This window comes from Neophocaena asiaeorientalis, unplaced genomic scaffold (genome assembly GCF_003031525.2).
Source record: "Neophocaena asiaeorientalis asiaeorientalis breed wild unplaced genomic scaffold, Neophocaena_asiaeorientalis_V1.1 scaffold198, whole genome shotgun sequence".
NCBI classification, from domain to species: Eukaryota; Metazoa; Chordata; class Mammalia; order Artiodactyla; family Phocoenidae; genus Neophocaena; species Neophocaena asiaeorientalis.
This window is the reverse complement of record NW_020175221.1, coordinates 5,515,155-5,539,171: the sequence shown is the minus strand read 5'-3', so window position 1 is coordinate 5,539,171 and position 24,017 is coordinate 5,515,155.

Genomic DNA, 24,017 nt, shown 5'->3' with positions numbered 1-24,017 from the left:
GCAGTAGTTATTTCCAGTATTTTATCTTCCAGGTCACTTATCCGTTCTTCTGCCTCAGTTATTCTGCTATTGATCCCACCTAGAGTATTTTTAATTTCAGTTATTGTGTTGTTCATCATTGTTTGTTTCATCTGTATTTCTTCTAAGTCCTTGTTAAATGTTTCTTGCATTTTGTATGTTGTATTTCCAAGATTTTGGATCATGTTTACTATCATTATTCTGAATTCTTTTTCAGGTAGACTGCCTATTTCCTCTTCATTCTTCTCTGGGAAATTTTCACCATTTGATATTATGTGGAGCTGGGAGGTCTCTGGTGGACCAGTGTCCTGAAGTTGGGTCTCCCACCTCAGAGGCACATCACTGACTCCTGAGTGCAGCACCATGAGCCTTTCATCCACATGCCTCAGAATAAAAGGCAGGAAAAGTAGAAAGGAAGAATTAGTAGAAGTAGAAAGAAATAAAGAAAGAAACAAAGGAGGGAGGGAGGGAGGAAGGAAGGAAGGAAGGAGGGAAGTAAGGAAATTGTGGTCCGCGCTTTTAGCCGCGGCTCGCGCCCGTCTCTGGAGCTCCTTTAAGCAGCGCTCTTAATCCCCTCTCCTCGCGCACCAGGAAACAAAGGGGGAAGAAAAAGTCTATTGCCTCTTCCGGACTCCCTCCCGGCTAGCCGCGGTGCACCAACCCCCTGCAGGCTGTGTTCACACTGCCAACCCCAGTCCTCTCCCGGTGCTCCGACTGAATCCCGAGCCTCAACTCCCAGCCCCGCCCGTCCTGGCGGGTGAGCAGAGAAGCCTCTCGAGCTGGTGAGTGCCGGTCGGCCCTGATCCTCTGTGCGGGAATCTCACTGCTTTTCCCTGCGCACACCTGTTGCTGTGCTCTCCACTGCGGCTCCGAAGCTTCCCCTCTCTGCCACTCGCAGTCTCCGTCCGCGAAGGGTCTTCTAGTGTGTGGAAACCTTTCCTCCTTCACAGCTCCCTCTCACTGGTGCAGGTCCCATCCCTATTCTTTTGTCTCTGTTTATTCTTTTTTCTTTTGCCCTACCCAGTTATGTGGGGGGTTTCTTGCCTTTTGGGAGGTCTGAGGTCTTCTGCCAGCGTTCAGTAGGTGTTCTATAGGAGTTGTTCCACGTGTAGATGTATTTCTGGTGCATCTGTGGGGAGGAAGGTGATCTCCGCATCTTACTCTTCCACCATCTTCCTGGAAGCTGCATTATTTTAATGTACAATTTTTTCTAGGTCCCTTTCCTGATTTTTTTTTTTTCCTTTAAAGAGATAGAATGGAAACCTTTTCATCCATGGCTAACTTGAACCTTTCTGAACATGATCCTGCCCATTCCTTATCTGTTCATTATTATCAGGCCAACCACCCACACACAATGAACACATGACTTCATGGAGGCAGGTCACAGACACACTGTGGTATTCATGGACAACGAGTTTGTAGTCCCACTGATCTGTTCCTGCCTGGATACCACAGTGATCCTAGCACAGTCCTACTCCAAAGCTTTGGCTAAAATACCTCTGGCTTGAGTGTTGTTTTAGGTATGTGGATTTGATGCATCTGTGGGATCTACAAGTGGAATGCCTAGTTGGAATTTGAAGGTGTATACTTGGAGCTCAGGGAAGAGATCTGAGCTGAAAATTTGAAATTGGAATTCATCAACACTAGGTAGCTATTGAGATGATTGAAGTAGATGAGATAACTTAGGGCACGTGTGGAACGGAACGGGTGTCTGAGAAAACTGGAGACACGTAAAGCATGAGCTGAGCTAAGATGACCAAGAGTGATCCTGAGAAGCGTCATTATATTGCTTCCTAATAAGGTAGACTGTGTCTGAGAGCCACTTTTCTGCTTCCTTCAGAATGTAGGCACTGACCAGCTTTATCCTTTTTCCTGTTAATCACAGGTTTCGATTGAGTTGTTTGAATCTGTGTTGATAAATTCCTTGTCAACCTATTTTTCTTAGTCCAGAGGTAGATAATTCCCTCCTTATTGGTCATTCCAGTTATTTGGCTGAATTCCAACTAATTTTTGAGGTCGTTCTTAGAAGACCTGCAGTCAGTAGCAGTTAGAGACATAGTTCACATTTCAAGTATGGAAGTTTAGATTTTATCATGTGGATAAAATGTCATTCTCAACTGGAGGTGATTTTGTTCTCTATGGAACATTTAAGAAATTTTCACCACTGTGTGTATGTCTTAATAATTATAGATTGTTGGCTCTGAGGGTATGCAATCTCAGAAATGAAGTTTAAGTGCAGACATACCTTAGTGTTGTTTACTGTTACCGATTATTAACTGTTCTTCTTATTCTGTTTTCCAATCCAGGGTCAGTTGTACACTAGATATGTTCAGTTTGGGTCCTGAAATCTCCTTACATATGACTATGTTAACAAGTGTGAACCAGCTATCACATATAACTAGTCAAAACACATGATCACTGATAGAGAATCGGTACTCTGTTCTTGTTCTACACAGTATTATACAGATTTAATAAAATTTCATGCAAGATAAAAGACACTGGTATTTTAGTCAGTCTTATATCCTCCTTGTGAGCAAATATTTCCATTCTTTTTTTTTTAATATTAAAACGTATCTCATGCTTGCTGTTGCTACATTCACTGGCCCCAGGTTGGAAAACATCAGACACAATAATGTCTAGAGCTTCCAGCTTTAACATCATTTTATTAATGTCACTTTTTATATTGTATTCTGGTTCCTATTCATGAGACTTTTAAATTTAAAAGTCATGTAGCCATTTATTTGTTTTGATCTTAATACCAACGTTTAGCACTGCAACTCTTTCACAGTGGGACTTTATCAATAACTTCAAGGTGGTTTGTCACTTTGTTCTTAAGTCAAGGTTTTGTTAAGTAAAGTTATATCAATTTTTTTAATGAAAAGAATTGTAGAATAATATATCTTATAAATCAAACAGATATGGAAGGGTTAACTGCAGAGAGATGGGCCAGAGTTGTAGGACTATGATCTGAAAATAATCATGCAAGGTCGAGGAAGAGGTAGGCACTAGTAAGGTAGCGGGAAATCACAGACCTTATCATTAGTGAAGAGAAGAAATCCACATAGGTAGAAAGGTACAGCATGAGAACATAGAAAATGATAATAGGCAAGCAGGCAGCACAAAGAAATCCCAAAGGAAAACATCAGGAGCATGGATCTTTGCAGTTCCAGGTGGGTAGTAGTCATTGGAATGGGAATCAAGCAGATCCTTGCAGTTCCAGGTGGGTAGTAGTTATTGGAATGGGAATCAAGCAGATCCTTGCAGTTCCAGGTGGGTAGTAGTCATTGGGAATTGGGGTAGAGTAAGTAGGGCCTCAGTCCTGGAGCAGCTGACCTCTGGGCAGTTATCAGCATTGGGGTTTAAGTACAAGAAAACAAGGTAAGAAACATGTACGTCAGGTGGCATATCACCTGGAGAAAGCTCCATTTAGGAGAATATGGAATCAAGGTTATAGCTAGACAAGGAATAAGTGTGATAAAGTCCCCAACTGGTGACAGCAAGTGACAGAAATCCAATTCAATCTAGCTCAAGAGAAAACGGAAATTGTAGGGTCATATAATTGGAAGTCCGGGGTAGTTGTTAGTTTCAAATATCCACAAATGCTTTGTGCGCATGGAAAAATTCCCTAATTCCCTTCTCCTTGACTGAAGGCTGGATATAGTGGCTCACATCTAATTAATAGAATACAGTGGCAGAACAGAGTGTAGCTTTGGATGTTGTAACTTTTTGTTTGCTCTCACTCTTGGGTCACTCACTCTGGGGGAGTCATGTTGTGAGGACACTCGGGCAGCCCTGTGGAAACACCCACTTGGCGATGATATTGAAGCCTTCAGCCAACAGCCATCTTTGAAGTGGATCCTCCAGCCCCAGACAAACCTGAAGATGACTGTAGCCTGACCTGTACCTGGACTACAGCCGCACGGGAGACCCTGGCCTAGAACTACCCAGCTAAGCTACTCCCAGATTCCTGACTCTCAGGAACTTGGGAAATAACACATTATTGTTTTAGATTGCTAGGATTTCTGGTAAATTGTTATGTAGCAGTAGATAACTAACAAAGGATGATGCAGTTTGAGGCATAGCTAGATCTTGGGTCTCAAATGCTAAAGTCAATGAACCATGTTATTCTGCTTTTCAACTCGGCTTTCCAATTTTTTTTCCTTTGTCCTCAGATTAGCTCTGTATGTTATATGGGCACTGGCTTCAGGTAATCATAAGCTCATTTGCTTATGGCTCATGATTTAGGAGAGAGATTCTGTTTTTCTCCGGGTCCATAGATGGTCTCTTTATTTTAATAAATTTATTTATTTATTTATTTGTTTGTTTATGGCTACACTGGGTCTTCCTTGCTGTGCATGGGCTTTCTCTAGTTGCGGCGAGCGGGGGCTGCTCTTCCTTGTGGTGTGCTGGCTTCTCATTGCGATGGCTTCTTCTGGTGTGGAGCACGGGCTCTAGGCACGTGGGCTTCAGTAGTTGTGGCACGTGTGCTCAGTAGTTTTGGCTTGTGGACTCTAGAGCGCAGGGTCAGTAGTTGTAGCTTGCAGGCTCTAGAATGCAGGCTCAGTAGTTGTGGTGCATGGGCTTAGTTGCTCTGCAACATGTGGGATCTTCCTAGACCAGGGCTTGAACCCGTGTCACTCGCGTTGTCAGGCGGATTCTTAACCACTGTGCCACGAGGGAAGTCCCATATATGATCTTAAGGTAGAGCTCTTATCTGACTCTATGGATTCATGTGTCCACCATGCATCCCCCCTGTCTAGGGAGATACCGTAGAATCATTGCTTGAATCAGCTCTTGTCCTTACCCTTGTGGCCACACATGGAGTCTCATTGTTAACATCCTTCTTCCAACCATATGAGATGTGACAGAGCTAATTTCATTGCAGGGTGTTACTGCCAGAAGAAAGGAGATAGGAGTGCTGGTGAAGAGAAGACAAGAGATGCTTGGCACAGTGGAGTCAAGTAGGATTACAGAGAATATTGTGCCTTTTTTCATTTACAACTACTCATCCAGAGTAATCTCAATAATATTAAATAACTGACACATAAGCTCAGAAATTCTCAAAAAATTCTCAATATCAACTATTGCTATTTTCTAGCAATCTTGCCTATTCCAGACATGCTTAAGAACCAAGAAGTAAAATAAGCATAAAAGTAAAGAGTCATGTACCACAGTGTTCATTGCAGCACTATTTACAATAGCCAGGTCATGGAAGCAACCTAAATGCCCATCGACAGACGAATGGATAAAGAAGATGTGGTACATATACACAATGGAATATTACTCAGCCATAAAAGGAAACGAAATTGAGTTATTTGTAGTGAGGTGGGTGGACCTAGAGTCTGTCATACAGAGTGAAGTAAGTCAGAAAGAGAAAAACAAATACCATATGCTAACACATATATATGGAATCTAAATAAATAAATAAATAAAAAAGGTTCTGGTGAACCTAGGGGCAAGACAGAAATAAAGATTCAGATGTAGAGAATGGACTTGAGGACAGGGGGAGGGGGAAGGGTAAGCTGGGACAAAGTGAGAGAGTGGCATGGACATATATACACTACCAAATGTAAAACAGATAGCTAGTGGGAAGCAGCCGCATAGCACAAGGAGATAAGCTTGGTGCTTTGTGACCACCTAGAGGGGTGGGATAGGGAGGGTGGGAGGGAGATAAAAGAGCGAGGGGATATGAGGATATGTGTATACGTATAGCTGATTCACTTTGTTATACAGCAGAAACTAACACACCACTGTAAAGCAAATATTATCCAATAAAGATGTTAAAAAAGTGTGTATATATATATATATATATATGTATGTATGTGTATATATATATATACACACACGAAGGATTTGTTTCAAGGAACTGGATTACAGGATTGTGAGGACTGACTAAGCCCACTGAGCCCAGAGTTCCTAGGGCAGGTCGTCAGGAAGGGAAAATCATGAGCAGGCTGGAACCCACTGGCACGGGGTCTCCCCCTTTCCCTGCCTGCTGTCCACAGGCAAGAGTCTCCCTCTTCCTTTTCTCTCCTCCTTACTCCTCCCTCCCCCAGGGAAAGCCTAAGTTCTCTTTTAAAGCCTCTCAGTCCACATACTCTGGATAATTTCCCTTCCAACTGATTGAGGCCCACAAGGGATATCTGTGAAATCTCTTCACAGCAGCCAGCACCTACATTATTCAATCAAATGACTGAATAACTGGGCTTCCCTGGTGGCGCAGTGGTTGAGAGTCCGCCTGCCGATGCAGGGGACACGGGTTCGTGCCCCGGTCCAGGAAGATCCCACATGCCGCGGAGCGGCTGGGCCCGTGAGCCATGGCCGCTGAGCCTGCGCGTCCGGAGCCTGTGCTCTGCAACGGGAGAGGCCACAACAGTGAGAGGCCCGCGTACCGCAAAAACAAACAAACAAACAAAAACTGAATAACTGGGGACTGTTGTTCAGTTTAAACAAGTTAACACATCAAAAAAGCCATCACAGTGCTTTATATGAATGTTATTTTATTCCTTGCAATAATAACTTTATCTCCATTTTGTAAATGAATAGAGACCCAGCAATGTCCAGTAACTTGCCTAAGGGCTCATAGTAAGTGACATAGCTAAGTTACCAAGCCAGCCCTTCTCTCTTCTAAACCTGAGCTCTTTCTACAATGCTACTTGGTGCCGGCCACATCTGGTGAGACCTTATTTAGAGACCAGAACCAGAGGCAAAGGCAGCTATCCATGGAGGAGCAATGGCTACTGAGGCAGTCTGGTGTGATACCTCTATTCAGATGGAATGGCCCAAACTGGGTAGTAACAGACACAGTCAGATTCTGTGTGTTGGGGAGTTTAAAAATGAGACTCAGAAAGGGATAGAGACATAAAGGGTAGAAGCCCAGATTCACACACACAGAAAAGTGTCAGCAGGAAACATGGGGCAATAAAAGTCATGTACAAGCAGAAACAGAGAAGGTGGAAAGAGGGAACAGGTTGGTAGTAGCAAGACAAGGAAGCCTCCTCCAGAGTGAAGCTCCTCCTTAGGTCCTCACGTAAGGGATGCAGGACGCAGGTGGTGTTTATCACTGACGGGCCACAGCTGATCGTGCCCAATAGCCTTCCTACTCAGGGTGGATCATCTTAGGCACTACCTGCGAGCTTGTGGGCCATGCAGACACTCAGGCCCCACCCACACCTACTGAATGCAGATCTGTAATAAGAGCCTCAGCTAATTTGTGCGCACATTAAAATTCAACAGAATACATGATTCAGTCATGGTAGGCTGCATCAGAACACGTTCCAAATTCTTCTACCTGGTGATGGCTGCACTAAGGGGCCCATAGTTTCATCCCGTACATTCTATGAACTCCCACTCTTCCTCCCCCATAGGGAATATGATAACTGGGCCAGAAGAGCTGGGCTGTGTGCCCTGGACAAAAACCTAGTTCCCTATGAGAGCTGGCTTTGGGAATGCTGAGCCTTCTTCAATATTTTTTGAATTTTTATATCGTCCTCCATTAACTGAGGAACCTGAGTGCACAGCTGTTCCTTGCAACCTGATGGATCGTGACAAATAGCCTGGGCGATTTAATTTGCAAAGCTACAGGGATTGTAACAGTAGTAAATTAAACCTGAGAAGAAGGGCTTTTAGAAACAGGTACACTGAGAGCAACAGGAAGCGGCTGATGACAAGCAACCCCCGAACATAATACCCTGTGCCATTCTCTGTGGGTGAAAACAGCCCCGCCGGCCTCCCTCCAAAGGATCTCTGGCCCTCTCTGTATTGCAGGAGGTACAGTACATGGTGATGATAAGGATGGATGAGTCATAAGAGGAGGGTTTAGCTGCCCACAGCGTACTGATCAGGAAGCAGGGAAGTTTAAAATGCATGTTTAAAAGATTTTCAATAAATGTAATGACAATAATGCACAATTTGGAGCTTCTCCAAAATCTCAGCTCTCTGGAAAACAGATGACCAGGATGACTCACTCTCCAGGGCTCTGGAGTATAAGGTGTACTGACATACTCATCACTCCTCCCACCCCCAGGGAGTGTGTTTCCCACAGCCCCAGAGGAAGCAGCCACAGGTGCTAATCTGTCCTTCCCTTGTCACCAAGGCTTATTTTTCCCAGCTGGGCCCATCAAATCCACTCTCTCAAGAACCTGAAACTGGGACACACAGCCTTTAGTTGGTGTTTGTCAGGTGCATGAGGTGAGAAGCTACATGAAGATGGGTCAGGGTTCACTAAGGTTTGCCAAAGCACAGAAAGTTGGCAGCAGAGTGAACATGAGGTAAAAGCCCCTCAGGCCCGTGAGTCTGGAGCTCGAAACTGCTCTCGGTCCCTCTAACTCATTCTAATTCTTCTGAGGTTCTACTATATTACCTTCTCTGGATCCCAGGAAGTAACCTGTGTCCTTCCAGAAAAGTCCACTATTTTTGGTTAAGCTAATTTGTGTAGTGTCTGTTCCTTGAAAACAGTTGTTCCTTGTTGAAGAGGTTTTTCACACCTAAAATCCGTAAAGATCCCTCATATTTTACTAGCAACAAACAACATTGTGGTGGCTGTGGGACAAGATGGGGTACAGGGCATGGCGCAGAAAGGAGGAACATATCATCGTCATGTGTGCCAGACTGGCAGTGGAGGGAGTGGGCCGTTATGCTGACCAGATAGCAGGCCACAGGCGCCAGGCTGGAGTCCCAGGCAGAGGCCAGAGACTGAAGGCCCACAATGGGTGGGAGGACCTGGGAATGTGCCTGGCCTCAGGGTTCAAGCCGGGCATCGGAAATAGGCTGAGGTAGATTTGGAAACAGCCCCTGAGGATGGGGCACAGGTGTAGGAGGGCTTACCTCCCAGCAACAAAGGTGATAAAGCTCTGCCCTGATCGTAGCAGCTGTTTCAGTGGAGGTGGGAATGAGGGGTGCTGTAGGCCCAGAGATCACAGCCCTCTCAGGCCCACCAGAAACATGGGAGATCATGACTTCTGCGTTCGCTGACTCTCCTGTTCAGTAATTCTCTTTGGAGTGCAGACGTTTTATTTCCAGGCTACCACTACAGAAGCTATTCATTAGGTGCTTAGGGTCCGTTCTATAAATTTGACACTCTCTCTCTCTGGGAAAAAGCAGCATATTGTTTCTATCCCTTTTCCAAGGTTAACCTAAACTTGCTTGAGGCTCATTGCTACCCATCTGACCACTTGATATCTCTCAAATCATGGCTAAAGCTGACCAGCATTTTGTTTTTTTAAGTGCCTGGAGTGGGCCCAGGCAAGTTCTGAATAGCTACTGAGAATGCATTTAAATCAAGCCTAAATTAACCTCTGTAAACTCTCAAGTACTTTTTTTTTCCTACTGTGTGTGATGTCATAATGAAGAGAAAATGAATATACATGGATGTATGTGTGTGTTGGTACAAAATTCAGAGAACCAAAGAGAGTGCGTTTTTAAAAATTTCTCAGAAATTTCAGAAGTTTAGGACATTTGTGGGAATGCTCACTGTTGTGCCATTTATCAAGATGGGACCAGTTTTAACTTTCTGATGTGCTATTCAGATACTTAGAATTTATCTGTCTGCCAGCTTTTAACTTGCCATTTATTACTCTCATTTTCATTTGGTGACAAACTGTTTTGACAGACAATTTCAGATTATATCTTCCTATTTGGGAGCTAATAATTTTCGAAATTCTCTGACAAATAGTTGTCACGTGTTTTATGTATCAACATCAAGTATCTACATAAAAGAGAAAATGGGTTCCCATCTACTCTATTCAAACGACTTGTCATTTCTTAAAATTTATTGCAAAACGTATATTTATCAAACATATATTAGGTATCTACTATATTGGCACTCTGTGCAGTGACAGGGCTAGACTCTTCTGGAAGTATAACATTGGAATTAAGAGCAAGGCTTTAGAATCTGTCACAGGATGGGATCCCGCCAGAAGCAGCTCCTGGGACATGTGCTTATATGCAATTGGCTCATGAAGGACTTGCCTCCATGGGAGACGAATGAAGGAGCTGGGGCAGCAGGCCAGGAGGGGGAGGGAGTGAAGCAAGGGTGTGATCTCAGGCAGAGTCTCATGCAGGGTCTCATGCAGAGTGGCTTTGCCCCAAAACCCCTCCACCTCACAAAAATCAGTATAAGGGTGTCTCAAGGGAGCTGGGCAAAGCATCAATTACTCTCTATAGAGGCAGAGCTTAAATATGAATGAACAGCCACAACGAAGGAGGCAGTAAGGAGGAAGTAGGGGTTGAGCCCTGGGGTCTGGAGAGGAAGAGGGGGAGTAGCCTTACGTGGAGGGCTGTCTCCCTCCACCGCCTCAGTATGACAGACCCTTCCCTCAAGCGGTGCTGGATGAACAGGAAGCGCCAATGCTAACTTGGCTAGAGGTGCGAGGAAGAGCAGAACCTGTGCAGGGTGCACAGGAGGGTGATTCCCCAGCTGCCTGGCAACCATGGAGAGGTGGGGAAGGAAGGACTATTCCCGGCTTCAGCTGCTAGACTGGGACAAGCATCCTTATATAAGCAAGGTATGTGAGGTCTGTGTAGGGATTTGGGATCATTCTCCACCTTCTAGGGATTTGGGATCATTCTCTATCATCTTCCCCCTTCCCCTCCTCTTTTAACCACGGATGATATGGGCACTTTCTAGGTTTCTTCACGTACGGTTTCATATGAAATCCCAGCCTAGACAAAGGTATTCCTCTTTTTAAAGTAACCACAGAAATAACAGTACACAAACCAAGCATCAGACTCTCAGGCAGGACCAAACACCCATAGCTTAAGAATTAGAGTTCTTTCCTTCTTCAGCTTCATGCAGTCATAAACCATCAAAACATTAAACGCAGTTTGAATTCATAACGTCTTCCTCGTTCCCTTCCGTGGCCCTTGGCCCTCCTGCCTCTGGTTTTATGGTGTAGGGGGCGTGGGACAAGGCGTACTCAGATAGGAGGCACAGGTGGTCTGGGATCGGGGGCTGTTTAAGGGTGGTGAGACTTCCACTGTCCCTCGATCCTGCTTAGCTCATGTGAGAACACAGAGGACTTCTGTGGCCATCATGGGGCAGGAGGGGTGGTGTGCCGGCTTCCTTTAATGGATGGGGGAAGGGTTTCAAAGTGTGTTTGTGGATGCTGTGTGATGGGGATCAGAATGACGGTCCTACTTCTGTGACTGAGCTTCTCTGTGATTGAATGACTTGATGGCAAGTGTGGATGCCTGCATCCTATCAGGCCCTGTGCCCTCCCTCTTCTGTTTTGCTCTAGTTTTCAAGGGGCCATGGGTGTCTTTGACAAGACAGCTCTTCAAAATAAAGGCCAAATGATCACAACTCATGCCTCCCACCACTAAGAAGGAGGCACAACATCCGACAGGTCTCTTTGGGTTCTGGAGGTGACATGTTTCCAAGTTCAGGAGCACAGAAGTGGCCTGTGACTGATACAGAGGCTTCCAGATCTGAGCGGGACCCAGAGAAGAAAAGGGCTCTGCAGCAGGTGCAGTGCGTGGTGCCAGCAGCCCTGCCACCTTGACCTCGTGCACCGCAGACTCTCGGGTGTTAGAGAGCTCTGTGGTGAGAAAGATGTATGGGGTGTGCAGCAACAAAGGCCCAGGGTTCTAGAGCTAGCCCCTGCCGTCTGCAGTAGAGTATTTACTCTTCATAATACAGCTCTGACACGCTACAGGGCCCCAGTAGAGAAGCAATGACTGCGCATGGGACACCTAGTGACTGTGTCATCCAGCTGCCCATCCTGTGCTGGGCTCTGACGGACCCACCAAGTAATAAATTCAGCACTCCACTGTGAGATAGAAGTGGTGCATCTGGGATGGGCATGAGCAGGGACAGAGGACGCGAGTGAACATGAGCAGGTGACCCAGGCCCTTCTGTGATTCACTATGTTTGTACCACTGCCCTTAGCTCACATCTAAGACTGCATGGGGGCTTCCCTTCTGACCAGCTGTTGGGGGATAAAAACGGCCAAGCTTGGGCCACAGCTGGGCAGCTTGGTATGTAGGTGCAAGTGAAAACAGACCGCTGCTGTACTTCATCCCATGACAGGGATGGCCCCGGAAGAAAGTGGTGAGCAAAAGTCTTCCTTGTGGGTGCTAGGTGGACTATATGATTAAACAGTATGATTAGTCATTATTTTCTACAGGATAATAGAAGGAAGTGGTGCATCCCGGGTTAGGTTTTGGACAGGTCATTTTGGTGGTAAGTAAGAGGGGAGCTTTGGTTGATGAGAGAGTAGCACGGTGGTATGGGAGAATGTTGTGACTGACAGTGTCAGCTATAGAGAGAAGTGGTCCAAGAGAGTTTTAAAGGTAGATGTCTCTCCCGTCAGTATGCTGCAAATAGATTTTTAACATAGGCTCTGGTCATGATTCTAGCTCTTCCAGATCTTTTCGGAGAGGCTTAGAGAAGATCGAGGTAAAATCTTTTCTTGGAGTGGTATATTCACGTGAACTTATCTATCTGGTGAAATAAGGGCTCCAGGTAACACAAAAACAGTTTGGTGTCTCCTTAGCAATGAGGGCAGAATGGGATGGAGGGAACCTGAGGACTTAAAGAGAGAGGAAGAGGAGAGGAGAGATTACGGAATACAGAGACTCAAGTGTGTACCCATGTCCATGTCTGGTATTGATTGGATCTTGTCTGGGGAACTCATGTTAAGTTTTCAAGATTGGGTTTTGTTTCTGTTTTTCTTAGAGAAGTAATAAGGAGAGAATCATTCATTTGGAATGGAGGTAATTTTGGTGCTAACTAGTTTTTTCACTTTGGGCAAATTCTTTCTGGTCTTGGTTTTACTGTTTTTAATCTAACCAGTTGAATTCGGTGAACTCTGAAGTTCTTCCTAACTTTTGCCTATATACTTCTTTGGATAAAGCCTGTGGGGCAGCAGAGATACTGAAGCAATTAAGAATGGAAGGGGTAAGGAAAGTAAATGAATGAGGGTAAAGCACACTTCACAAAAGAGGAAGGGCCCATGAGAAGGAGGAAATGAAAAACTTTAGGGATTTATATTTATAGGAAAGCAATGTTTGATTGATTATATGTTCATAGAATATAATATTTTGAGGGGTGGAAGAATATTTGCAAATATTTGTCAAGTTGTTTACATGGTTGCAAAGCCCAATATGCACTTTGAGGGTAATAAGAGTTGATGTTTAAAAAGCCAAGAGAGGTTGTATCTTCGGTGAATCGTCTGTGTGGCGAGTGTACCCCTGCTCCCAGCGCCAACAGAATATTGGGTGCTTCCCTCTCACTTCAGCCTGGCGAGAGGGGCTGTGAGGCAGCCGATCAGAAAGCTTGATATGTGGATTTGGGGGTGCATGCTGGTCCCCTGCAGAAGGTAGTTTGGAAATGAAAGACTGGCTGAAGCCACGCATGAAGGCAGGGCAAGAACAAGGGTTGCATGTTTAACATTTGCCAACAATGTGTGACCTTCCTCTGGCCAAATGGGGGCCATGAAAGGGAATCAGGTTGGAGCCTCCTGCGGTGGGTTCTGCAAGGCACTGAGGGTCCAGAGTCTGAGGCTCTAGGGTTTACTGCTAAGCAGGAGCTGTTGGGAGGGACGTAGCAACCGGTCAGCTAAAGGAAATCATCGTGGACCTCTGAGGAATCCACAAATGTTTCCCCAAGGTAAATAGTTGGCTTTGGTCCTCCGTCAGACAACCAAGAACATCAACACTGACCAAGTCAACTGGGTCTTCCTGGGCCTTCTCTTTCTTCCCTCTCTTCTTACAACACTGTGAATTTGGGCGTGGGGTGGGGAGAAGCTGACAGGAAAGTTGAGTTTCTTCTCTTTCTGTTCTCCCAGCAGGTTTCCAGACCCAGGCCGGCCCAAGCTAAGAGAGTACAATTTGCTGCCCTATTTTAAGATACAGTTCCAGGTTTTTATGAGGGGGGCTAAGTAGGAGACAGAGCAGGACTCACTCCCACAGTTTCTTCTGGAAGTCACGAGCTGAGGATGCACGGGCAATAAACCTTGTTCTACAAGCTTGTCAGGGTACTAAGCTGCATAAAACAGTGGTCTATTCGTACTAAATCTTAAATTAGCTACTGGATTTTTAGAAGTACGGGACAAGAGCCAAACGGAGAAGTTTCTTCTAAATCTATAGCAGCTCCAGGCAGCTGAGAGCTACCAGCCACTAGTCTTATGAACAGATATTCTGGGATTCCTATTTATAGAGGCTGTCTTGTCACATGGGCAAGCCATGTTTTTCTGGCATTGTTCCTTACCGTGTCATGGACCTTAACTTTTGGAATGTCCAACACCTTTTAGTAAGCTTAAGTAGGTTTTTAACCAGGCCAGCATTGAATCTTGGGATGTAAAGCTTACAAGGGTATTGAGGCTCTAATGCCCTCATTTTACAGAGGGGGAATGGAGGATCCTAGCGGTGAAAACATTTGTTAGTTGCAGAGTTAGGAACACATCCAGGCTTCTTGACTCCAAGTCTGGTGCCTTTCACATATCATAAATTTAAACTAAGGATTTTGTTTTGTTTGAGTTTTGGATATGAGAGGGGCTGAAAGTAGGTTTTGTTTTTTTTTTAACCATACAGTTAAACAAACTAATAATTCTATAGTGTCTAAGGCTCTTGTATCATTTATATAAACCAGAGGAAGAAAAAACAATTTATAATCTCTTAGCACTCACCAGCCATATCAGTAAAAATAAATTTAGAATGTCATGATCTCAGTAACTTTGAGAGAAACTCAATCCTGCCCATCAGGTACAGTCTGAATACACATAGGTATATCACTTTGGCCATGGATTCTGCCTCTTAGGAGGTGTGTGGCTCTGTGTAAGTCACTAAATTTTCATGAAATTGTTTCTTCTTCTGTTAAAAAGAAGAGTGATCCAGATTGGTTCATATGTTAAAGATATTTTAAATTGTAAAACACTTAACGAGAATAAAGTATTACAGTTGTTTTCAGTTATTGCCATGTGGAAATTCTAGAGAGGCATCCTCTTCCATAGACATTTGTTACCAGGACCATTATGTGGGTGGTATTTGCAGGCTGGTCTATGAGGTTGTGCCCCACGGGTGCAATTATTATAGATCATAGTATGAGTGGTGCCCTCAGTGGCTTTAAGCTACGTGGGTACCCTGTTACCTGCTGTGTTTATTTCCTGCTGGACTCTTGGGATGCACATGATGTAGTCATAGGCATACTCTGCAGAACACCTTCCGGGTGAACATTGCCTTGGTAGAATACCTCTTGGTTTTCTAAACTTCAGAGAACATATTTATGTCTTAAATCAATATTTTCAACCCAAGTTTAAAAGAATTACATTTATATTCCTAAAGATACAACCAAATACTTTTTACAAAATGGTGTGTGAGAATTTCTTGACTTATATTTTAAACTCAACTGATGGGAAGTCAGAATCCCATGAGGACAGTTCGAAAATGTACCAAATGTCAACACAAGGGAGCTTGAAGGTCTTAAGAGAGACATTGGGATGTTGATGTTCCTAAAAGAGACTGTGATCACAGTGTCATATTTCATTTGAGCCACTGACTGCCAGGTGCTATTGTGTGCTCTGCTGGTCCTGAACACGTTTCCACAGTGATTGACATTGCACATCCAGTGGAACAAGTTCTGCACTTCGCAATTCCTCGGCATGAGATTTTCTAAGAGCTCTTTGACAAGCTTTTAATCTGTCTCTTCAAAACCAGCTTACTTTGCAAGAGCAACAGTTGTCACTTTGTCTTCAACCCCTTCTTCAAAGTCTCACATAGGCCACAAACGACAGGGTTAGTTGTTTACATGCACTGTTCATCTTTTGTGGAGAATACTTTTGATATGACTTTTTATTGAGCTCTAGAACTAGTCCTTACTCATAAATATTTGATTCTTTGGAGAGTAGCGGAGTGCCCAGCAGAACAGCGTATACCTTTAGCTTTCCTTGCAGGTAGGGGGTAGCCATGTGACAGAATTCTAGCCAATGAGGTATTAACGGAAGTTGTTGGGGAAGCGCCTCAAAAGAGAAGCATGTGCTTATTTACTGTAGCTTTTCCTTTCGTCTGAAACATGTACATGATGGCTGGAGCTTTGGCAGCCATCTTGAGAACATAAGAATATGAGGGTCAAGGATAGTGAAAGGGAAAATTCAGAAGAGTGTGGGTCTCTGATGACATCAAGGAGCACCATACCAGACCTGTATCAGCCCCCTTTGGATATCTTATATATGAGAGAACAATAAATCCCAAAATATGCTCAATAATACAGTGTTGGTGGGTTTGGAACACAATTTCTAAGTGATAGATATATTTTGTCTATTTTTGTCCAACTCCTCCTCAGATTGTTTCCCCATCCCTAAGTTGAAATGATCATCGTACCCTGGCCAAGCCAGTTCCTCCGTTTCTTTCAGGACATTTCTCAGACTTACATCCTGTGAAAAAATCTTTTACTTTTCTTCTTCCTTTCTGATCAGCCTTATAGTTAACAAAGGTATAACTTTTTTGGTGTTTGAGTCAATCTCTTCTATGTATAATATTCTTTTCTATATAGTCACTTTTGTGTGTTTTCTATCCCTCAGAATGTCAAGTCATTGGGAACAGACATCTATTCTAGTTTATCTTGCTATGTCCCGTTACTCTCCAGCATTTGGGCCTAGCAAAGTGGTGAGTCCTACAAACTCTATGAACACTAACTGCATGCGTTTTGTCAAAACTAGAGAAACATGGGGTGGAGACTGATAACTGAGCAAGTCTTGATCCTTGCTCATGTGAATCAGACTTGGGTTGTAGAGCAGGTGATGGTCCTGCTGCCTCATTCTACAGTCAGCTGAAACAGTCCCCATTTCCCACAGAAGGAGAAGTGAGGTCTCCTGCTCTTTCAGGAGTGCCCACCCGCATCTGTCTCTGGGCTTCTCCCAGGGCTTTTAGGGCATTTTTCTTCTTCCTCTTCTTTCCTTCCTCTTCTTCTTAACTTTATGCAATTCTTTTAAAACAAAACTAGAAAGCGAATTGAGAAATTAGTTATAAACTGACCTTTTCCAGTGCATATCTTTGCCCAGAAACAACCCCCTTTGTGTAAACTCACCATCTTGTACTTTTTGCTCAAATAGCTCCTCAAATTCTTTCTTTTCAGGAAGTCTTCTTTCAATGGACTGAAAGTATGAGGGCCAGCCTACTTAGTATTTGACCATTCAATAAAGATGTGTCGAAGTCTATTATATGCTCAGTACTTTGAGATGATCCTGGGGGAGTGAGCATCAAGTGTAAAATGAAGTATGATTTTTGACCTAAGAAAATATACAGTCTGGTTAGGGAATTCACATCTGCAGAACTCAGTAAAGCTAAGCTTCCTGTCATAAAGAGGTTTAAGATAATGTGCATCCTTTCTCTAGCTGGGCATATCACGTCCACCTCTTACCCCTTATCCAAAGGGACAAGCCACGGACTCATGAAGTGCCTACTGAATCCTCTCCTTACTGGTCAACTCACTTTCCACACTTATTCTTTAACTGCTCATAATATAAATTACACATTATTAAATGTGTGCATTTATAATTGGATTACTGTTTCAAATACCAATACATTAATCAAAGAGCAGATTATAAGCCCTTGTATGGCTAACATTGGGTTACATATTTTGGGAGTGCAGCAAGGGCTGACTATAGGATGTGGTCTTACCTGTTTTCTTCATCACCTCTTTCAGGAAGCCTTTGCTGACTCTGTGCTACCCCTGGCAGAGTTATTTATTCTGAGTGTCCATTGGAGTGATGATGATGATTAATGTTAATTGAGATTTAGTTAAGTGCCAGACACTGTGCTGAGTACTTTACTTGTTACCTCATTCAATCCTCCCAACAAACCAAAGAAGTATGTAGTGTTATTACTCTGTCTTTACAGATGAGGAAACTGAGGTACAGTTAATCAACCTGACCAGGGCTGTACAACTAGTAAGTGGGAGAGAGACATTCCAATGTGGGTAGTCTAGTATAATCACCTCTGGTTTAAAAGTAAGGGGGTTGCATTGATCGTCTTGGGCTGATACCATAACAAAATACCATAACAAAGCTCCATGTGACTTAACCAACAGAAGATTTATTTTCTCATAGTTCTGGAGGCTAGGAAGTCTAAGATCAAGGTCCAGCAGAGTTTTGTTTTTGCTGAGAGCTCTCCTCCTGGCTAGCAGATGGCTTCCTTCTCACTGTGTCTTCACATGGAGGAGAAAGAGCGAACTTTCTGTTATCTCTTCTCCTAAGGGCACTAAATCCCTTAATGAGGGCCCCACTCTCATGACCTCTTCTAACCCCAGTTACCTCCCAAAGACCCCACATCTAGATACCATCACACTGGGAATTAGGGTTTTAACATAAACATTTTGGGAGGACAGACATTTAGTCCATAACAGGAACCAAGGCTTGGGGAGATTATATAGTACAGCCAAGGTCAGAATTATTAGGTAGAAGGGCAAGTACTGGATCCCAGATTGCTGGCGGTGGGTGGGCCTTTGTGTTACTTTGAGTTAATAAGGCAAGAGGATAAGCAAGAACAGGGAGGATCCATGGTACTCTCAGACATTTTGGATGCCCAAAGAACATTGCAGGTCAGGGCACCTTAACCCTGGTACTTATAAAGATAAACATACCTCTTTCTCTTCTGCTGTATTATGTTTGCAATATTTTTACTTAGGCAGAAAGAAATAGACCTTCTTTTCTTCATCTGATTCAATTCATAATTAACCTCTAATAAATGAAAGCCTGGTCTTTAGAAAAAAACCTCTCTCTCCTAATTTTTGAGATTATATCTTAAGTAGGAATTTTATAGAGCCGTAATGTTTTTGTGAGGCTTGTAGGTTCTTGCCAACGTTTTCAATATTGTATCAGTCAAGATGTCAATGGGAAACAGATGGCACATTAAGATTAGGTAGTGTGAGGGGAGTTTGATGAGAAGTCTATTTAGAAGGGTGTGGGCACGGCTTAGGAAAAGCAGTGGAGATGGTGTGTACTCCTATGCCATGGTTCTTGTTAATACTGTCAGGCCTGAAGGAACAAGTGAAAGGAGAGATAAGGGAGACCCAGAGAGAGAGAGGTATATGGAGAGGGCTGCCTGACAGTGGGGGAGTTCAGCCAACTCATAGCCCAGTATGGGGACTCCCTGGGGAAAAATCACCTACCCTCACTCTCTTCCCGCTTCTGATCTCCTGAAACGGTGTCCCACTGGCTGAATCTAACAAGAGCCAACAGCAAGGGGTTATGTTGATGTATTCTGAACATGTCAGCCTCCTGGGGCAGGGAGCAGAGTTTAGAAGGATGAAGAATTAACTAAGAGGATAAAGGGAGGATATTATCCCAAATACCACTTTCAGTGAGGTGGAGATTTAGGAAGTGATCCTGACTGCCATTTAAGCTGTTCTGCCTTTTTCTGTTAAATGTCATAGATGGTAGATAACCTAGCGATTGGCATCGTTCACTTTAGTGTGTGAAATGAGAGAGAAAGGGAGGCAGGTTGACTTTAAATGTCTTCCTTACCCAACGAGAATGGAGAACGAGGTACTCCATCCTACCGTGCTCAAGAACGGGGTTTAGAGTTGCTATACATTAGCAACACAGTTAAAATAAATAAAACTTTTCATTGATCAGGTAAATGGTCCTTAAGATCAAGTTATTGGTGAGAAATTCAAACCAATTTATGAGTGCATTTTGTAGAAACAGCTTTGACGGCCAATCTGAAGAGACTCGATCTGATAAACTGTGGCCCTCTGTTTCTACACTACCGGGAAGCAGTAGTCCCTGGAGTCAGGGGATGAAGAGTTGGTGTCCAGCTCTGCCACTTACTAGGGCATAGCCAGGGCATATCAGATCCTCATAGCTTCTTCCTTTGTGGACCGAGGAAGATAATCATGCCTCTGCCAAAGGATTGTTGTAAAGACATTTAGCAGAGTGTCTGGCACAGAGGAAGTGTTTGGCAGATGTTAGATGTTCTAGCTCTGGTGAATTAGGGAGTCTGGCCAACAAACAGCAGACAATCCTTTCCTAAATAAGGAAATGATACCTTCGTTAGAATGCTGGCTTTCTAAAAATGAAAATGAAGTTTCAAAGGGGACATGTGCCTTCTCCAGAAAATGATTAATTATGGGTATTTTTGCAGTCGATGATACAATACAAATAATTAAATCAAAGTTTGCCTGGAAACTGTGGAAACAGACTCAAAAGCACACGGAGGTGTCAGGCTGGAGGTTAAGAACTGAGAAGCAGAAGAGAAGGGGAGGAGAAGCAGTTCTCTTCTACCACGGGAATTTTGCCATGGCTGTGGCAGCCAGTTCATAGCTTCAGGGTCAAATGCAAAGAGGATGTGCACAGCTGTCACTCCTGTGACTATATGAGATCCAGGAAATAACGGGGTTTTTTTGGGCAATCTCCATCTACTCTGCCTCTAATAACTTGGTGAAGTAGAGAGGCATGCTCAAATGGTCCCAAACCCTGTGGCATAAGGAAGTGGTTGATCAGCATAGGAAAGGGAATTCCTTTTCTTTTTAATTAAAAAAAGAGGATCTTTACTAAAACTTAACTAACTTAAATAAGCCTCACATGTTTAAATAATAAACAAATAAAAGATAAAATCTCCTTTCTAGACAGTATTTCTGTTTAAGTAACTCTGGACTATGTTTAAGGACTGTTACCAAGAACACTCTTTCTGAGACTCCTAGAGTGGGCTTTCCCACTCTGATTTCCTCTTTTTATTTGGTCTCAAAGACTCTAGCAGTTTTCTTTTGCCCTATCCTTTGACCTCCTTATCTCATGTTTGAGAGTCATGTCTTTCTGACTCTTCTTGGATTTCCTACCAAGGCAGTTCTCTTCCTACTCACCCCCCTCCCATCTTTTAGTACAACTTCCAAGGCAGTCCGCCATCATGACGACACAGGCAGAAATTCTTTCTCCTTGTGATTACTAAACCTCGAGTCTAATTCCCTATAATATAATCTTCCTTTCTCCTGCCTCTTTCCAAATTAAACCAGTTAATTTACTCTCTGTAGAATGAATTTCATTATCTTCTGTATGTCACATCCCTTTTCTTAGAGATTGTTATTCTGTGCAGTGAAGATTTTTAGGAGTTTGTGAATTTATAAAACCAGAACTTGAAAAAGATTTTCACTTGTTTCAACATCATATAACATCTGAGGAAGGTCAAAATGAAGCTTTCATCTGTACAATAGGGAAAGAAGTTTTAAAAGGGCTCCAAGTGAAGTGGCACTGAGAAACTGAAGAGACTTATACACGACCAGTGCCAAGTAGGTCTAAGGGCAAATATTGCCCTTGAATAAAACACCTAATTGAGGAGCGTGTCACTCGCGGTGCCTCCTAGGAACTGGAGGAAGAACGTGTCCTCCTTCTCATGGACTCAGTGAGATTCTGCCTCCTGCAGAGAAGTGGATAACAGGGAGCACAATCTCTTTATATATCAATGCTGGGATGTGGAACTACTATCTGGGGACAGTTGGAAGGGAGCCTTAGTGCTGGCAAGGGTAGCTCAGTACTTGGGCTCTATGAGGCCAGATTTAAAGCTCATTTAACAAATACGTGGGAATCAATAGCTTTGAAATGATATTTTTGTTATTCTTCTTTGATCCGAAGGATTGAGCAAAGTGTTGGTTTACAGAAGAGAACTGAATGATTAATTGACCCAAAGGGCTTGTAGCACTTTTGCTGAACAAGCTAGATGATTCAGTCTTATTCAATGCTGACAAAGGATATGGAGCAAACTGGCAGCAGGATGGTCTCCCTTTATCCACCCACCTTCCATTGGAAGCTGGTTGCCTGCAGTGTCTAGAATGTGTACTCTATAGAGTACAGCTGGCCACTGGAAGATGAATAAAACTTTGCTTTATTGCTGGGTCTGGAACAATAGCCATGGGGGGCCCATCTGTATCAGTTTCCTATTACTGAATGATAAACTACCCCATAACTTAGTGGCTTAAAACAGTAACTATTATTTCTTACAATTCTCTGGGTTGGCTGGGCTCAGCTGATCCTTTTTTCTGTTCTCTATGGTGTCAGCTAGGCTATCTTTTTTTTTTTAACTTTTTTTTTTTCTACTTAAAGATGTATGGGTTTTTTTTGTTTTTTGTTTGTTTCTGTTGTTTTTGTTTTTGCGGTACGCGGGCCTCTCACTGTTGTGGCCTCTCCCGTTGCGGAGCACAGGCTCTGGACGTGCAGGCTCAGCGGTCATGGCTCACGGGCCGCTCCGTGGCATGTGGGATCTTCCCGGCCTGAGGCATGAACCCGTGTCCCCTGCATTGGCAGGCGGACTCTCAACCACTGCGTCACCAGGGAAGCCCCCCTTTTTTTTTTCCTTTTTCTTTTTTAATTTATTTATTTTATTTTTGGCTGCGTTGGGTCTTTGTTGCTGCATGTGGGCTTTCTCTAGTTGCGGCGAGCGGGGGCTACTCTTCCTCGTGGTGCATGGGCTTCTCATTGCGGTGGCCTCTCTCGCTGCGGACCACAGGCTCTAGGCACACCAGCTTCAGTAGTTGTGGCACGCAGGCTCAGTAGTTGTGGCTGGTGGGCTCTAGAGCGCAGGCTCAGTAGTTGTGGTGCACAGGCCTAGTTGCTCCACGGCATGTGGGATCCTCCTGGACCAGGGCTCGAACCCGTGTCCCCTGCATTGGCAGGGGGATTCTCAACCACTGTGCCACCAGGGAAGCCCCAGCTAGGCTATCTTATGTGGCAGCATCATTCTGGTGCTTGATACAAAGTGATTTACTAACGCATTTGGTGGTTAGTACTAGCTATTGGGTGGGACTTCTCTTTACATATGGCGTGTCCATTAGAGTAACTGAACTTCTTTTTACAATGGCTCAGGTTTCCAAACAAGAGTGAGAAGAGAAGCTACCTGGTCTCTTGAGGCCTGGGTCCAGAACTCAGCATGAGTCACTTCTGTCACAGTTTATGGCAAAACGAACCACACAGTCAGCCCAGATATAGTCTTGAAATCTTGATGGGCATGTGCCTAAAGATGGGAATATTTATTGGTGGCCATCTTTGCAGAGAACACACCATACCACCAATGGCAGGTAGGTGACATCAGCGCTGGTGGCAATCACAGCATCTCAGATACTGAGCCTCGGGCACAGAGACACAAGCACAGGTCTACTGAAATTGTTCTGGATTCCATAAGCACACCTGGCAGCCTTTTACCTCACTAAGATTGCCAGGTCAAGTTTGCAGGTGATCTGATAATCACAGGTGCAGAGATCTTTTTGACTCATTCTACAGAGTAAAGTGTCCCAGCGAGAAGGAGCAGAGAAAATGCACAATGATTTAATGATCCCAGAAATTCTTCAGCTCAAAGTAGCAGCTAAAACTTTGGCCATTGGTTTCAGGATTCAGAGACTTAGTCATAGTGGAAAACAGAGGGCTTTGGAGAGTCAGACCTGAGGTTGAATCCTGACTCCATGACTGATGAGCTTTGTGATTTTGGGCAAATCACCTAATTCTCTGAGTCTCATTGTTCTCATCTATAGTCTGGGGATTACATCCCTTCTCATACAGAGTGGCTGAGAATATAAAGTACCTGGCACACAGCTTCTTATATAAAAAGTGCTTAGTAAATATTAACTATTATTATCTTTGACTCATCTGGCTATGAAAATATGGCCATGACTTTAGGGTTTCCTAAGGAGCCATCAGTGCCTCTACATTCACCCACCACCAGTTTATGTAAATATTTTGAAAGAGTACAGATCTTTCCAATTCTGTGAATATATAAGTGGGTCCTCCTCTTCCAGATTGGCTGGCTCAGTAAAGAAAGTCTTTGAGGTAACTTTTCCTTCTTCCTATATTCTTTCCTAACTATCACTGAATGTACTCTTTCCCATGTTGAAAGTTCAGGAATTCAGCAACTCTGTCCATTGAAGCATGGTTACACATTGAACATATCAATGTGTAACAAGATTCATTCTGCCCCTATTCTGCTTTTCTTGGGGGATATAAAAATTACTGATTAGGATATAAAAAGCAGATTCATAAACTATCCTGTTAGGAAAAGAAGCTATGGGATTTTAACATTAA